General features: G+C 44.0%; 1 non-coding gene across 1 annotated transcript; it reads right to left on the bottom strand.

The window, feature by feature from the left end:
- Positions 1–1,691: 1,691 nt before the first annotated feature.
- On the bottom strand, positions 1,692–1,798 carry LOC123460345. The gene has a single exon (XR_006636910.1). It is a non-coding gene; the product is annotated as a U6 spliceosomal RNA (small nuclear RNA).
- Positions 1,799–14,127: the final 12,329 nt, after the last annotated feature.

The following is a 14,127-nucleotide window of genomic DNA, read 5'->3' as shown; positions in this document are numbered from 1 at the left end:
TCTGAGCATATTTAATTCCAGGCAAATGAACACTCTCAGTGATATCAAGAGTGGAGGTCACTGCATATCCTGCCTTAAAATGCCCTTGTTCATGTCATAAATAAAAAACCATCAGTAAATTGAATTCATTCTGCATTGTTAATCGGGCGTGTCCCATACGTCTCTCCTATAGGAAAGAAGTATTTCAAATATTTTGGTTCCAGACAGTGAGAAAAACTAAGTGCCACTCAAAATGAATGGAGAATTTGGGCTGGAGGGATGGCTTAGCAGTCAAGGCGTTTGCCTGCAGAGCCAAAGGACCCAGGTTCGATTCCCCAGGACCCATGTTAGCCAGCTGTACAAGGGGGTGGCAAACACATGTGGAGTTTGTTTGCAGTGGCTGGAGTCCCTGGCACACCCATTCTCTCTCTCTCTCCCCTTCTATCTCTGTCAAATAAGTAAATAAATAAAATTGAAAAAAAAAATAGCTCTTTAAAATGAGTGGAGAGGGCTGGAGAGATGGCTTAGCGGTTAAGCACTTGCCTGTGTAGCCTAAGGACCCCGGTTCGAGGCTCGGTTCCCCAGGTCCCACGTTAGCCAGATGCACAAGGGGGCGCATGCGTCTGGAGTTCGTTTGCAGAGGCTGGAAGCCCTGGCGCGCCCATTCTCTCTCTCTTCCTCTATCTGTCTTTCTCTCTGTGTCTGTCGCTCTCAAATAAATAAATAAATAAATAATAAAAAAATAAAATAAAATAAAATGAGTGGAGAATTCAAAATTTATTATGCACATGGGGAAAGTGGGAGAGGGGATGGGAGCTAATGCCCAAATCTCTCCAGTGTCAAGTTCTGGTGGGTTTTTATTTAGTTATTTATTTACTTATTTATTTTTATTGACAACTGCCATAATTGTAAACAATATCCCATTGCAATGCCCTTCCTCCCCCCACTTTCCCCTGTGAAACTTCACTCTTCATCATATCCCCTCCTCTTCTCAATCAGTCTCTCTTTTATTTTGTTTATTTTTATTTATTTGAGAGTGACAGACAGAGAGAGAAAGAGGTAGAGAGACAGAAAGAGAGAGAGAGAGAGAGAGAGAGAGAGAGAGAGAGAGAGAGAGAGAATAGGTGTACCAGGGCTTCCAGCCACTGCAAATGAACTCCAGACGCATGCGCCCCCTTGTGCATCTGGCTAACATGGGTCCTGGGGAATTGAGCCTCGAACTGGGGTCCCTAGGCTTCACAGGCAAGCACTTAACCACTAAGCCATCTCTCCAACCCTCTCTTTTATTTCTTTTTTAATTTTTATTTTTTTAAATTTAATTTATTAGTTTTCTTTTCAGCAAATACAGGCAGTTTGGTACCATTGTTTAGGCTCATCTATGATCTACCCCCTCCCATTGGGCCCTCCTTGTTGATGTAAATGGGTCGTGCATTGTGGAGTTAGCCCACAGTTATTGGTATGACAAATGTTTCTGCAAATCATGACCAACATGTGACTCTGACATTCTTTCCGCCCCCTCTTCTGCAAAATTTCCCTGAGCCATGTTGGGTTCATTTTTGGTCTGCTTCAGTGCTGGGGTGTTGGGGGCCTCTGAGGCTCTGGCTCTCTGATTTGGTAGGAGTTGATTTTTCTCTGTGTTGGTCTCCTTCCCCTTTGTGCTGGTATCCAGTTCACAGGAAAACATCACCCTTGCTTGTTTTGCCAATTGTCTTAAAAATATGGAAAGCTTCACGAATTTGCGTGTCATCCTTGCGCAGGGGCCATGCTAATCTTCTCTGTATCGTTCCAATTTTAGTATACGTGCTGCCGAAGCAAGCACCCTCTCTTTTATTTTGATGTCATGATCTTTTCCTCCTCTTATGATGGTCTTGTGTAGGTAGTATCAGGCACTGTGAGGTCATGGATATCCAGGCCATTTTGTGTCTGGAGGAGCACATTGTAAGGAGTCCTACCCTTCCTTTGGTTCTTACATTCATTCCACCACCTCTTCCTCAATGGACCCTGAGCCTTGGGAGGTGTGATTGAGATATTTCAGTGCTGAGCACTCCTCTGTCACTTCTTCTCAGCACCATGGTGCCTTCTGAGTCATCCTAAGGGCACTGGCATCTGAAAAGAGAAGGTTCTGTAACTGAAAGTGAGAGTAGCATTAATATAAGGGTATGAACATTAAGAGAAGTGCTTTTTGGGCAGTTTGGTGAGCATAGTACATACATTTCACCAGATAACACCCCTAGGGCTCATGACTATCCCTGCTGTAGGTTTTAAGTATCAGGGATGTATTCCTTCCCATGGAGCGGGCCTTTAGTCAAATGAGAGGGTGGTTGGTTTCCCCCATAACAGACGTGCCACTATTGCACCTGTTGGCTCATTTGGCCTGGCTGGCCAAATATAAGGCTTGCAGTGTCCACTGTTGGGTATCTTCACTGGTGATTTCTCTCTCTCCCATTGAACTGCGTGCAGTGTGGCTTTTTTCCAGCTGTCAGCTGGTCTATGTGGAGGAGGTTTTCAGCTCAGCTCTAGCAGGGTTTCTCAGTGGCCTTGCAGCCCAAGTATGTGGAGTCTTCAGCAATAGGGTCTTACCATCTATTGCTGGTGGGAAATCAAGGGCCTCGGTAATGGCCTGTAATGTTTTGGGGGCATCAGGAACCTCCCTGGCCAACAACTCACTGGAAAATATCCCATCCCTGGCACTGAAAATTTTCTAGTTAACAATCTATGGCTCTTGTGTGTTCCATTGTCTAAAAATGTAGGTTTCCATACGACTTGTTTATATTCTCTTAGCTTTTGACTAGCCCTCCCTCCACCATTCCTTTACTCAATCTCTTCCCCTGACCTCACTTAGGCCTTTTCACCCCCATTAATCTGCTCTTCTACTTACATATATACAATACGCTTCTATTAAGTTCCCCTATTCCATTCCTCCTTTCTATTCCCTTTACAGTTTCTAAAACTGTGTGACTGGAGCACATGCAGGAAATGCTTCAGCAATGAGCAAGCTTGCAGAAATAGGTAGGAAGCCCTTTTAGGGCAATCAGCAGCAGCGCTACCTAGGTAACATTTTATCTTTAGTGTGGATTCGCATGATAGAAGCTGTGAATTAGGATGTGGCCCTGTCACCGCGTCTGTCCCACCTCTCAGCAGCTCTGGCAGCAGGAGGAACAGAGGCAGTTTTGGAAACTGCTTTCGCCTGTCTAGGCCCACAGCATCCAGCAGGGGGCAGGACAAGCCCTCAGACAAACTGCAAGCATAAGGGAGAAGGAAGAGAAGGGACTCCTCCGAGTCAGATTTCTAGCTTCAAAATGTCAACTGGATTTTTCTTTTTTTTAAACCACCGAAACATATTGGTTATTTGAGTACTGTAATGTTGACTCTCTTCTAATTCATCAGGTGTCGGAAGTGAAGAATGAAAAGAGTTGCAGTGTCTTAAGGGAACAGTTGGAGTTAACTGCGAAAGCATCTCACAGGTTAGATGACTCACTGCGGGGTGTTGGGTGTGGTGTGAATTTGGCACCAGTTCTACCAGCTGTGGCACATAAATGGTGAGGGAGGACCCACTGACTTGGTGAACTGTTTCTAGGAGGACCGTGGTGGCTGAGATGGCCCTCTGGGAAGTGGCTCATAATTTTGGTAGCCATGTCAGTTTTTTTTTTTTTTTTTTTTTAATAATGGTTCTTGAAAGCAGGTCTTCTAAGGTAACAAGGCAAATAAGGTAACTGTGGGAAGTGAGATCCATGCTGTATTATTATCTGTTTAATCAGAGTGACCAATTCATTTTCTAATCCTGTAGGAAAAAACCCCCGCATGGGGCCCCCACGCTCTGCCCGGATAAGGTGACACCCCAAATCACTCACGAGAAGCGGTCTTGATGCAAACTGCAAGAGGATTTTATTCCAAGCGCGCTGGGGCCCACAGTCGTACACCTCACAGGGGTAGAGGACTGCAGAGCCCCGAATGCAGGAACAGGACAGTTTTTATAGGGTTTCTAACAAAGCCTGTGCATTAGACCAATCATTTTCTAATATTAGGAGCCCCGCAGGGTGTTAGCCAGTCAGTTTGTGCCACCCCATAGTTTCTAAGCCAATTAGTTTATGACCTTGGTGGTCAGCATTTGCGCAGGTCCTTGGGTGGGAGTAGCAGAGTGTGGTACCAGTCTCCTGTGACCTTGGTGGTCTGAGGCAGGCTGTTATAGCTTATGGTGCGAGCTACTAAGGCTAACAGTGTGGGCTATTAAGGCTTATAGTGTAAGGCTTATAGTGCAGGCTATTTACAGAAACCAAATAAGTGGTTCACTTTATTACTTATTTCCCATCCTTGAGGGCTATCTCATACCCTTTTTACCTAGTTTTATATTAGGAGCGGGCTCTGATATAATGAGAAGAGGGATTCTTTACTTGCTTCCAACAGAGAGTAAAGCCTGGAGTTTGAGGTATGCAGGGAGCCCGCTTAAGCTCCCCTTAGAGCGTGATAGTATTTCTGAGCTTCTGAATTCTTGGGCCTTTCAATCCCTCCATAAATTCCTTCTCAGAGGGAATTCCTGAGTGCTGTTTAAGTAATTTTTCAAATCAGACATAAAAGTTAGGTACATCTCCCCAGGCTTTATTTAATATTGTTAACAGACAGAGGTGGTGTCTTAACTCACAGCAGACATTCTTAGCATCAACCTAAATTTTACTGAAGTCCTCAAGGGGGTTGCTCCATTCTGCCAAGTGAAACCATTCCTTTGCTTTGCTTTATGAAGTCAATAACTGAATTAATTGACATATGTCAGAATACTCTGGCTCATACAGCAATAGGCTGATGTGGAAATCTTCGGCAAATTCTAGAGGGGACCTCATAACCAAAGATTTCAGCTCACTTTTTGTCCAGGACATATAAAAAGTACCTGGCTCCCCTCTTCCCCTAGGTTTTATCTTAGAAAGAGCCATAAAACATTTTCTTTTAGTATAGGATTTTTGTAGCAGTGGTGTTCAGGGAGGGATTCAGAGACAGACTGGACTCGGGGCTTAGACTCCCCCAAGCTCATGACTCCCAAGCCTTGGATCCTTATTCATGTTTAGCAAAGAACTAAAAAAAAAAAAAAAAAAAAAAAAAACAACTTGACAACTGACAAGTTCTGGAGAATTTATGACGACTTAGAGATAAGGGAGAGAAGAAAAAGCAGGCCAGCTTTCAAGTCAAGAGGAATTCCTCTGGAAGGAGTGAGGAAAAGATCAGGTAAGACTTTCTCACGTGGTGAAAACTCTTGGGGGAAAAAATACTTCTTTCACTTCGGAGGCTCAGGTCCATTTATATGAATTAGGAATCCAATTAGAACAAAACCTCATTGCAGATTCAGGTATATAAAAGGGAACTTGATTGGCTGTTGGACCCAGAAGGACCACTGACTGAGGAAGCGCCAGTTCGCAGGCGCTAAGGCAGTAAAAGTTGAGAAAGAACCAGTGTGTTGGGCTGTTCTGTGAGAACCTTACCCGTCATGGGGTGTTTCCCCTTGACACCTCCACTCTGTTGGCTTACAAGGAGTAAGTGCTTCTTATATTCAGCGCCTTTATGATACAGTGCTATGGTGGTTTGATTCAGGTGTCCCCCATAAACTTAGGTGTTCTGAATGCTAGGTTCCCAGCTGATGGATATTTGGGAATTAATGCCTCCTGGAGGGAGTGTATTGTTGGGGGCGGGCTTATGGGCTTTATAGCCAGTTTCCCCATCCCAGTGTTTGGCACACCCTCCTGTTGCTGTGTTCCATCTTATGTTGGCCAGGGGGTGATGTCCACCCTCTGCTCATGCCATCGTTTTCACCTGCCATCATGGAGCTTCCCCTCAAGCCTGTAAGCCAAAATAAACCTCTTTTTCCCAGAAGCTGCTCTTGGTTGGGTGATTTCTACCAGCAATGCGAACCGGACTGCAACAAGTGCTCATGGAATTTCTTTTTTTCCCTCAAATTTTTATTAACAACTTCCATGATTATAAAAAAAAATCCCATGGTAATACCCTCCCTCCCCCCACTTTCCCCTTTGAAACTCCATTCTCCATCATATTCCCTCCCCATCTCAACCAGTCTCTCTTTTATTTTGATGTCATGATCTTTTCCTCCTCTTATGGTGGTCTTGTGTAGGTAGTGTCAGGCACTCCGAGGTCATGGATATCCAGGCCATTTTGTGTCTGGGGGGAGCATGTTGTAAGGAGTCCTACCCTACCCTTCCTTTGGCTCTTCCATTCTTTCTACCACCTCTTCTGCATTAGACCCTGTGCTCATGGAATTTCTAAGCTAAAGTAGCAAGGCTGCAATAAGCAAGAAATTCCACAGAGATGGGGGAGAACAACAGGGAATTAGAAAGTACAGGTGTGTCAGGAGACAAAAACTAGAAGCTAGTGTTGTGGGAATTCCTGTACAGGTTGAGACTCAGAGGTGGTGGGAGAGAGGAGAGGAAACTTTTTTCTTTTTTTTAAACCTTTATTATTATTATTATTATTTGTTTTGAGAGCGACAGACACAGAGAGAAAGACAGACAGAGGGAGAGAGAGAGAATGGGCGCGCCAGGGCTTCCAGCCTCTGCAAACGAACTCCAGACGCGCGCGCCCACTTGTGCATCTGGCTAACGTGGGACCTGGGGAACCGAGCCTCGAACCGGGGTCCTTAGGCTTCACAGGCAAGCGCTTAACCGCTAAGCCGTCTCTCCAGCCCCGAGAGGAAACTTTTCTCAAGCTAGCAGTCTCACATGCCTCTCTGCAATGAGCCCCGGGGTGGGGGTGGGTTGGGGTGTACTTTTATACTTTTTATCTATAGCAGAAGCAAGCAAGAGCTATGTAAGTGTACGTGGTTTTAAGCAAGCAGTCACACAGTTTTACTATAAAGGTTCATAAATTTCTTATAACTTTTGTTCCAGTAATGCTCAAGTTTATCAGTATCTTGCAGGTGTGTGTGTGTGTGTGTGGGAGGTCTTTCTCTGTTCCCTCCCTGTGGTTAGTTTGCCCACAAATGGGGGTTTTTACAACCTGGTATGTTTCCTTTAATATACCTATTTTCTACTAGACTAGCAAATCAATAAATTGAATATTTTGAACATAACAAAACCACACATCTAAACCAAAGGGTCATAAACCAATAATATACTTCAAAGGTCATGATCAAAAGCAAACCAGACTTGGAGAGATGGCTGAGCCGTTAAAGCACTTGCCTGTAAAACCTAATGACCAGGGTTCAATTCCCCAGGACTCATGTAAGATAGATGCACAGGTGGTGCATGCACCTGAAGTGTGCCTTCTTGACTGTTCAGCCAATGAGAAAAGAGGGGAAGGAGGTCCTTGCATCGAGTATTATAAAAATGACCAAACTGTGGCTAAGGGATGTGCCAAAATTTTGCTTTTGGGCTCCACCCTACCTTGCAAGATTTTTTTCACTGCTTGGAAGCTCTTAGTCTCTTTATTAAGAAAGGTGGGTATGGGCTGGAGGGATTGCTTAGTGGTTAAGGCATTTGCCTATAAATCCAAAGGACCTAGGTTCAATTCCCCAGGTCTCACATTAGCCAGATGCACATGGTGGCACATGCATCTGGAGTTCATTTGCAGTGGCTAGAGGCCCTGGTGCACCCATTCTCTCTCTCTCTCTCTCTCCCTCCCTCTTTCTCTCTGTTACATAAATAAATAAATATTAAAAAGAAAGGTGGATATTTCTAACACCATGGCCTGGAAACACAGATTTAGGTTGCTTTAAACACCATGTTGAAATGTGCAAACAATTTCATGAAGTTTTTATAATTACAGAATGTGGCAAGGTTATTAACCAAGGCACTTTCCAAATACATTGGTGGAAACATCAGGTGCAGCGAAGCCAAGAATCTCTGCTGCATGCTTTAGATGCTGTCTGATGACATTCTTTGCCTTTGGGCTGGGCAAAGCTAGTGGCCTGTAAATTAATACATGTTAGCACATTGCAAAAAGTTTTACCTGCTCATCTGCTATTCACAAGGGTGTTCTGTCGAACACAGAGATAGACAACAGATTGCTTTTGAGGGGACTAAAGATAACCTAAGATAAATTGGCTCTGAACCCATACAATTCCATCTCACCACAATCACAGAAGGTTTTTTGGGTCAATCAGCCCTGTTCAAATAAATGCAACCATGGCCCAAATTGCATGTCTAACCAGCTCCACATTGCTGGGACAAGTATTCAATTAGACACAGCTTATATGAGGAAAGGGATTTATGTTAGGCTTACAGAGTTCAGGGGAAAACCATCAATGGTGGAAGAAGCTGGATCCTTTTTATAGATCCAGGCACAGAGAACAACTGTAGCAAGCAAATACCTGTTTGTGGGGCCATACATTCAAACTATAACTTTAAAACCACCACATTCCACTCTTGGCTCCTATAGACTCATGATAATCTCACACTGCAAACTGTATTCAGTCCAACTTTAAAGGTCCTATAAGTTTTTTTTTTTTAACTAATTTTAAGACTATTTAAAAGTATCAAATCTCATCTGAGATTTAAGAGTGTCTCTTAGCTGGGACATAATGGCACAGAGCAAGCATTTGCACTGTGATAAGGCAATCAAAGAGAGACTAGACCCATGCAAAATCAATAATCATCAGGTAGTCAGCAAACATCTGCAATTCAAGTCCAACATCCATAATCAGTGACAACAGTCTCTAGATTTCCAATTCTGTCCCTCCAGGTGGGCTGAGAAGCTTGGGGCAAACTTTCATGCCTAGTCAGCAGCTCTCCATGGTAGTCATTGCACAGTACTGGTACATTCAAGATATCTTTGGGTTTATACTCCAAACCATAGTAGATCTTCATAGCTCCATACAATGGCCTTTTATTATCCTCCCAATACAGGGATAGCACCCTGCTTCATGTGCCACATCTGAGCAGCAGCTTCTGATTCAACTTCAGACAACACCCTCACTGGGCTTTACATAGGAAGATCATCCTATTTCACACACCACATCTCAGCAGTGGTTCCCAGAACCATGTAGCACATCCATTGGCCCACTTTCATTTTTCATGATTATAATGCCAATACCAGGTGTGCAGTGGCACAACCAATTTGTTAATTCAGGGGGAAATAAATCTTGAATTTGAAGAGCAGAATAAGCCTTCAGAATTCTTCCTTTAAGTCATATGCTTTAAAAATTTTTTGCATGCCTATTCATTGATCTTCTCCTTAGTGGGTTTCACCCTCAACTATCTTTTCCATTGTTTCAATATAAAGCAATTGGTCTAACTTTAATGGTGATAATTTGTTTAACAATTGTAGGTTTAACAACCTAAAATAAGTCTCTGTGCCTGTAACTTTAAACCTGTTTGAGTTTTTCCAACTTTATTTTGCTTTAAAACTTTCTTTTATTTATTTATTTATTTATTTATTTATTTATTTATTTACTGTTTTCCAAGGTAGGGTCTCACTCTAATCCAAGATGACCTGGAATTCATTATGAAGTCTCAGGCACACCTCAAACTCATGGTGATTCTCCTACCTCTGCTTCCTGAGGGCTGGGGTTAAGGACATGTACCATCACACCTGGCTCTGAATTTTTCCAAATTAAATCACACATGTTTCAGTTTCTATACTTTTCTCCAAGCATACCAATCCATTATGTTTACATTCAACATTGCTCAAATTCTCAGGGCTTGGGCTGAAGAATGCAGCCAGACCTTATGCCAGTACAGTAGCTCAATTCCAACAAAGTTCTCTGCTGTCTCTATTTCCCCTTTGAAGTTCATAAGCCAAGCCTCCAAACACAATTTTCACTGCATTTATCATTTTCAAAATCTCACCAGAATAGCCTATAAAACTTGGCTTACTGCTCTGAAAGGCTTCTTAAATCCCAAGTCCCAAGTCCTTCCATATTTCTCCAGCATACAAGTTCCTAAAGACCAAAATCCACATGGTCAGGTTTATTGCATCAACACCAACCCCACTCCTGGTACCAATTTAACTGTTGCAGTCAGCTCCACATTGCTGGGATAAAGACACAACCAGACTCAGCTTGTGGGAGGAAAGGGGTTTATTTCAGTCTTACAGAGTGTGATAGTTAAGGTGTTGTCAACGTGATCTGTTTAGTAATCCACAGAAATCCCTTTTGGGTGGGTCTTGGAAGTTGCTTCCAGGAAGGATCAACTAAAGGAGGAAGTCATTCCCCCAGAGTGAGCCCTTCCCCCAGAGTGGGCAGCCCCTCTCAGAGGGGGACAATTATATAAGGAAATTTTGGGTGAAAAGAGCCCCTTCCTTCCTTCCACTTGGCTGCCAGAGCTGCTTGCTGCCTTCCAGCATGGATTGAAGACCAGCGAGGACTGAAGACCATCATCAACTGAAGACCTGTGTGCATGGAAACCCAGCAGCTCCTCAGGAAGCCTCCAGGCTTTCTGGTGCCATCTGCTGAGGCATCTGGCCATGTGGACTGAGCAGCTACCAGGTTCTGTGATTCTTGAGCCTGCTACTGCTATTAGACTACCGTAAGATAATCCAATAAATTCCCTTTTTAAAATAATTCATTCTAGCAGTCTGTTCCTCTAGAGAACCCTGACTAATACTGATTTTGGTAACAGAAGTAGTTCTAGAGAAACATAATTGTAAGGATGAACTTCTGTAGTGGGCTTGGTGCTATCTGGGGTTGGCTACCCAACTTCAATGCTATTAAAGGCCCTCCTGGTGATAAGGAGAGCACTTTTATTGGAAATAAGGAGGACACTAAAAATCCATGGTGTGCATTACTTAAAGAACTCCATGAGATAGATGTATTTGGTGGTCCTGAGTCATGTCTTGTGAAGAGCCAGGAATTTAGTGACTCTGTATTTAAAACATTTGAGTATTTGTGGAAAAGTAAGACCAAGGATGAGGCTGGTTGGTTGCTTTTAGCATCTCTGGACAAACTAGTGAGGGAACAGCAGAAGTTCAAAAAGGAAAATTCCAAGTTTAAGACCCACATGCATGATCTCAAGGTTTCTAAGGGTGTCCTGGAGGAGAGTCTCCTCTCTAGCCAGAACAGGGCTCAGATTGCAGAAAACCAACCCCAAACTCTCATTGTGAGATTGGCTAATTTGCAATGTAAACTCAAATCTCAGCCTCACCAGCTATCAGAAGTTAAAGTGAGGACACTGATTGGAAAAGAGTGGGATCCTGTGACTTGGGATGGTGATGTGTGGGAAGACCCTGAAGAACCTGGGGACATTGAAGTGTTAGATTCTGAAGAAGATGTTTTGGATGAAAATATGACCTCCCCTCCCTTAGCAGCAGTTGTATACCCACCTCCACACCCTGAAGTATTATCCACCCCACCCTTGCCTGAGGGAATTAATCTCTCTTTGTCTGGGGAATCAGCAGGAGGTGATGGTGTTTCTCAGTTCCCACCCATTTTTGCCTGTAGGCCTATAACCAGATGGAAGGCTAGGCAGGCCCCTAAAGGTGAGATAGAAAGTGTGACACAATAGGGGGTGAAGTGCTCCCCTAAAGAACTTCTAACTTGTACAGATAGAAGCATGGGGAATATGTATGGGAATGGATTTTAAGGGTGTGGGACGATGGAGGAAGGAACATAAGACTAGATCAGGCTGAATTTACTGAAATAGGCCCATTGAGCAGAGATTTTAGATTTAACAATGCAGCTCATGCAGTTGGAAGGGGGACAAAGAGTTCATTTGGTTGGTTGGCTGAAGTATGGATCCAAAGATGGTCTACTGTGAGTGAGCTTGAGCTGCCTGATATCCCTTGGCTTAATGTTGATGAAGGGATTAAAAAACTCAGAGAACTTGGAATGCTGGAGCGGATTTGCCATGGAAACTCATCTTTGCCCCCACAATGGGAGAGTCCAGAAGATGTGCCCTTCACTAAGACTATAAGAAACAGATTTGTGAGGGGAGCGCCAGCATACTTAAAGTCCCCTATCAGTGGGAGCTGCAATTGCTGCATTAGGTGATTTAGATGCAATGGATATAACTGGATCTCAGGGTCACAAGGGCCAAGTGGCAGCACTGAATTGCCTGCCGGAGCCTGCTGGCTGGAAGGGTTCGAGCCTGATGGGGAGTGAGGATTAAGGAAAGACAGAAGAAAGACTGAAAGCAAGGACTCCAGTCCAGGGCTGAAGCAAGGATTCAAGCCAGGACTGCAGACTCTGTTTATTTCACAGCATTCCTTTTTATATCTTTTTACAAACAGGTTTTCCACGGACAAAGATTTTATGAGCTTCACGTGTTTCAATCAAAAAATACCTTCCTGTTACAGAGTTTTTGCACTTTAATCACTTCTCAGTACAAAAGACTATTAAGGCCAGCCAAATGGCTTCTTGACACCGAATATGCATAATCTTTCTTACATGTAGGTGCTATAGTTTTGCTAAAGCCTTGCTATAGTTTTGCTAAAGTGTTGCTGCTGAAAGCCCAGAGCTATGGATACAAGTCCAGCCAAAATGGCTCCTGACAATTGCCAAAGGCGGGGTGAACATGTTTTTCATAATAGACAGCGTAGGCAAAATTATGCACATAAAGGTATGACTTGTATGGACCTTTGGAATTGGCTGATTAATCATGGTGTTCCCAGAAGTCAAATAGATAAGAAGCCTACTGAGTTCCTGCTTGATCTGTATAAGCAGAAAAGTTCCAGAGCAAGGGAACAAAAAGCCACTTTGAATTATAGCAACAGAGAATCAAGACCTCTTAATCAGTTTCCAGACTTCAGCCAGTTTATAGACCCTGAGCGCCTTGATTGAAGGTGTGGTTGGGTCCCCTTGAGGAAGGACCCTCCTACAACCGCCAAAAGTTTCAATATTAAGCTTACACCTTCTTCAGAGGGACCTGCGGCCTTTTCCTAGCATAACTGTACCCTGGAGGAAAGGAAATAATCAGACCTTTTGGGGCCTACTGGACATTGGCTCTGAATTGACGTTGATTCCAGGAGAACCCAAAAAGCAACATGGCCCTCCAGTTAAAGCAGGTGCTTACGGAGGTCAGGTGATCAATGGAGTTTTGGCAAATGTTAGACTGACAGTGGGTCCACTGGGTCCCCGAATTCACTCTGTGGTTATTTCCCCAGTCCCAGAATGCATAATTGGGATAGATACACTTAGGAGTTGGCAGAACCCCCACATTGGTTCCCTGTCTTGTGGAGTGAGGGTTATTATGGTCGGGAAGGCCAAATGGAAGTCACTGAGGCTCCCACCACCAGGGAAAATAGTGAATCAAAAACAGTATCGTATCCTTAGGGGGTTTTCAGAAATTAGTGCTACTCCAAAGGACTTGAAGGATGCAGGGGTGGTGGTTCCCACAACGTCTCCTTTTAACTCTCCTATTTGGCCTGTTCAGAAGACAGATGGATCCTGGAGAATGACAGTGGATTATCGGAAACTTAATCAGGCGGTGACTCCAATTGCAGCTGCTGTACCAGATGTGGTTTCTTTACTTGAGCAGATTAGCACATCTCCTGGTACCTGGTATGCAGCTATTGATCTTGTGAATGTTTTCTTCTCCATACCTGTCCACAAGAACAAACAGAAACAATTTGCCTTCAGCTGGCAAGGTCAATCGAGGATGCTGTTTGGAGCCTTTGGCAGGCTCCCATAGGTGAATCACAGCAGAGGCCCTTGGGATTTTGGAACAAGGCCCTGGCAAGGCCCTACCATTATCTGCAGACAATTATTCTCCATCTGAGAATCAGCTCTTGGCCTGCTATTGGGCCTTAGTAGAAATTGAACATTTGACAATAGGCCATCAAGTTACTATGCGACCCGAGCTGCCCATTATGAGCTGGGTGTTGTCTGACCCACCAGGCCATAAAGTTGGACGTGCACAGCAGCAGTCCATCATCAAGTGGAAGTGGTATATCTGTGATCAGTCTTGAGCAGGCCCTGAAGGTGTGAGTAAGTTACATGAGGACATTGCCCAAATGCTTACGGTTGCTATTCCTGTTGCAATGCCTTCTGTCCCCATGCATGCACCTATGGCATCATGGGGTGTGCCCTATGATCAATTGACTGAGGAGGGGAGGACTAAGTCATGGTTTACAGATGGTTCAGCACGTTATGTGGGCACCTCCCAGAAGTGGACAGCTGCAGCGTAACAGCCTCTTTCTGGGACAACTCTGAAGGACTGTGGTGAAGGGAAGTCTTCACAATGGGCAGAACTGGGCAGTGCACATTGTTGTACATTTTGC

Source organism: Jaculus jaculus, chromosome 4 (assembly GCF_020740685.1).
Source record: "Jaculus jaculus isolate mJacJac1 chromosome 4, mJacJac1.mat.Y.cur, whole genome shotgun sequence".
Lineage (NCBI taxonomy): Eukaryota > Metazoa > Chordata > Mammalia > Rodentia > Dipodidae > Jaculus > Jaculus jaculus.
This window is presented reverse-complemented; position numbering and strand designations above follow the sequence as displayed.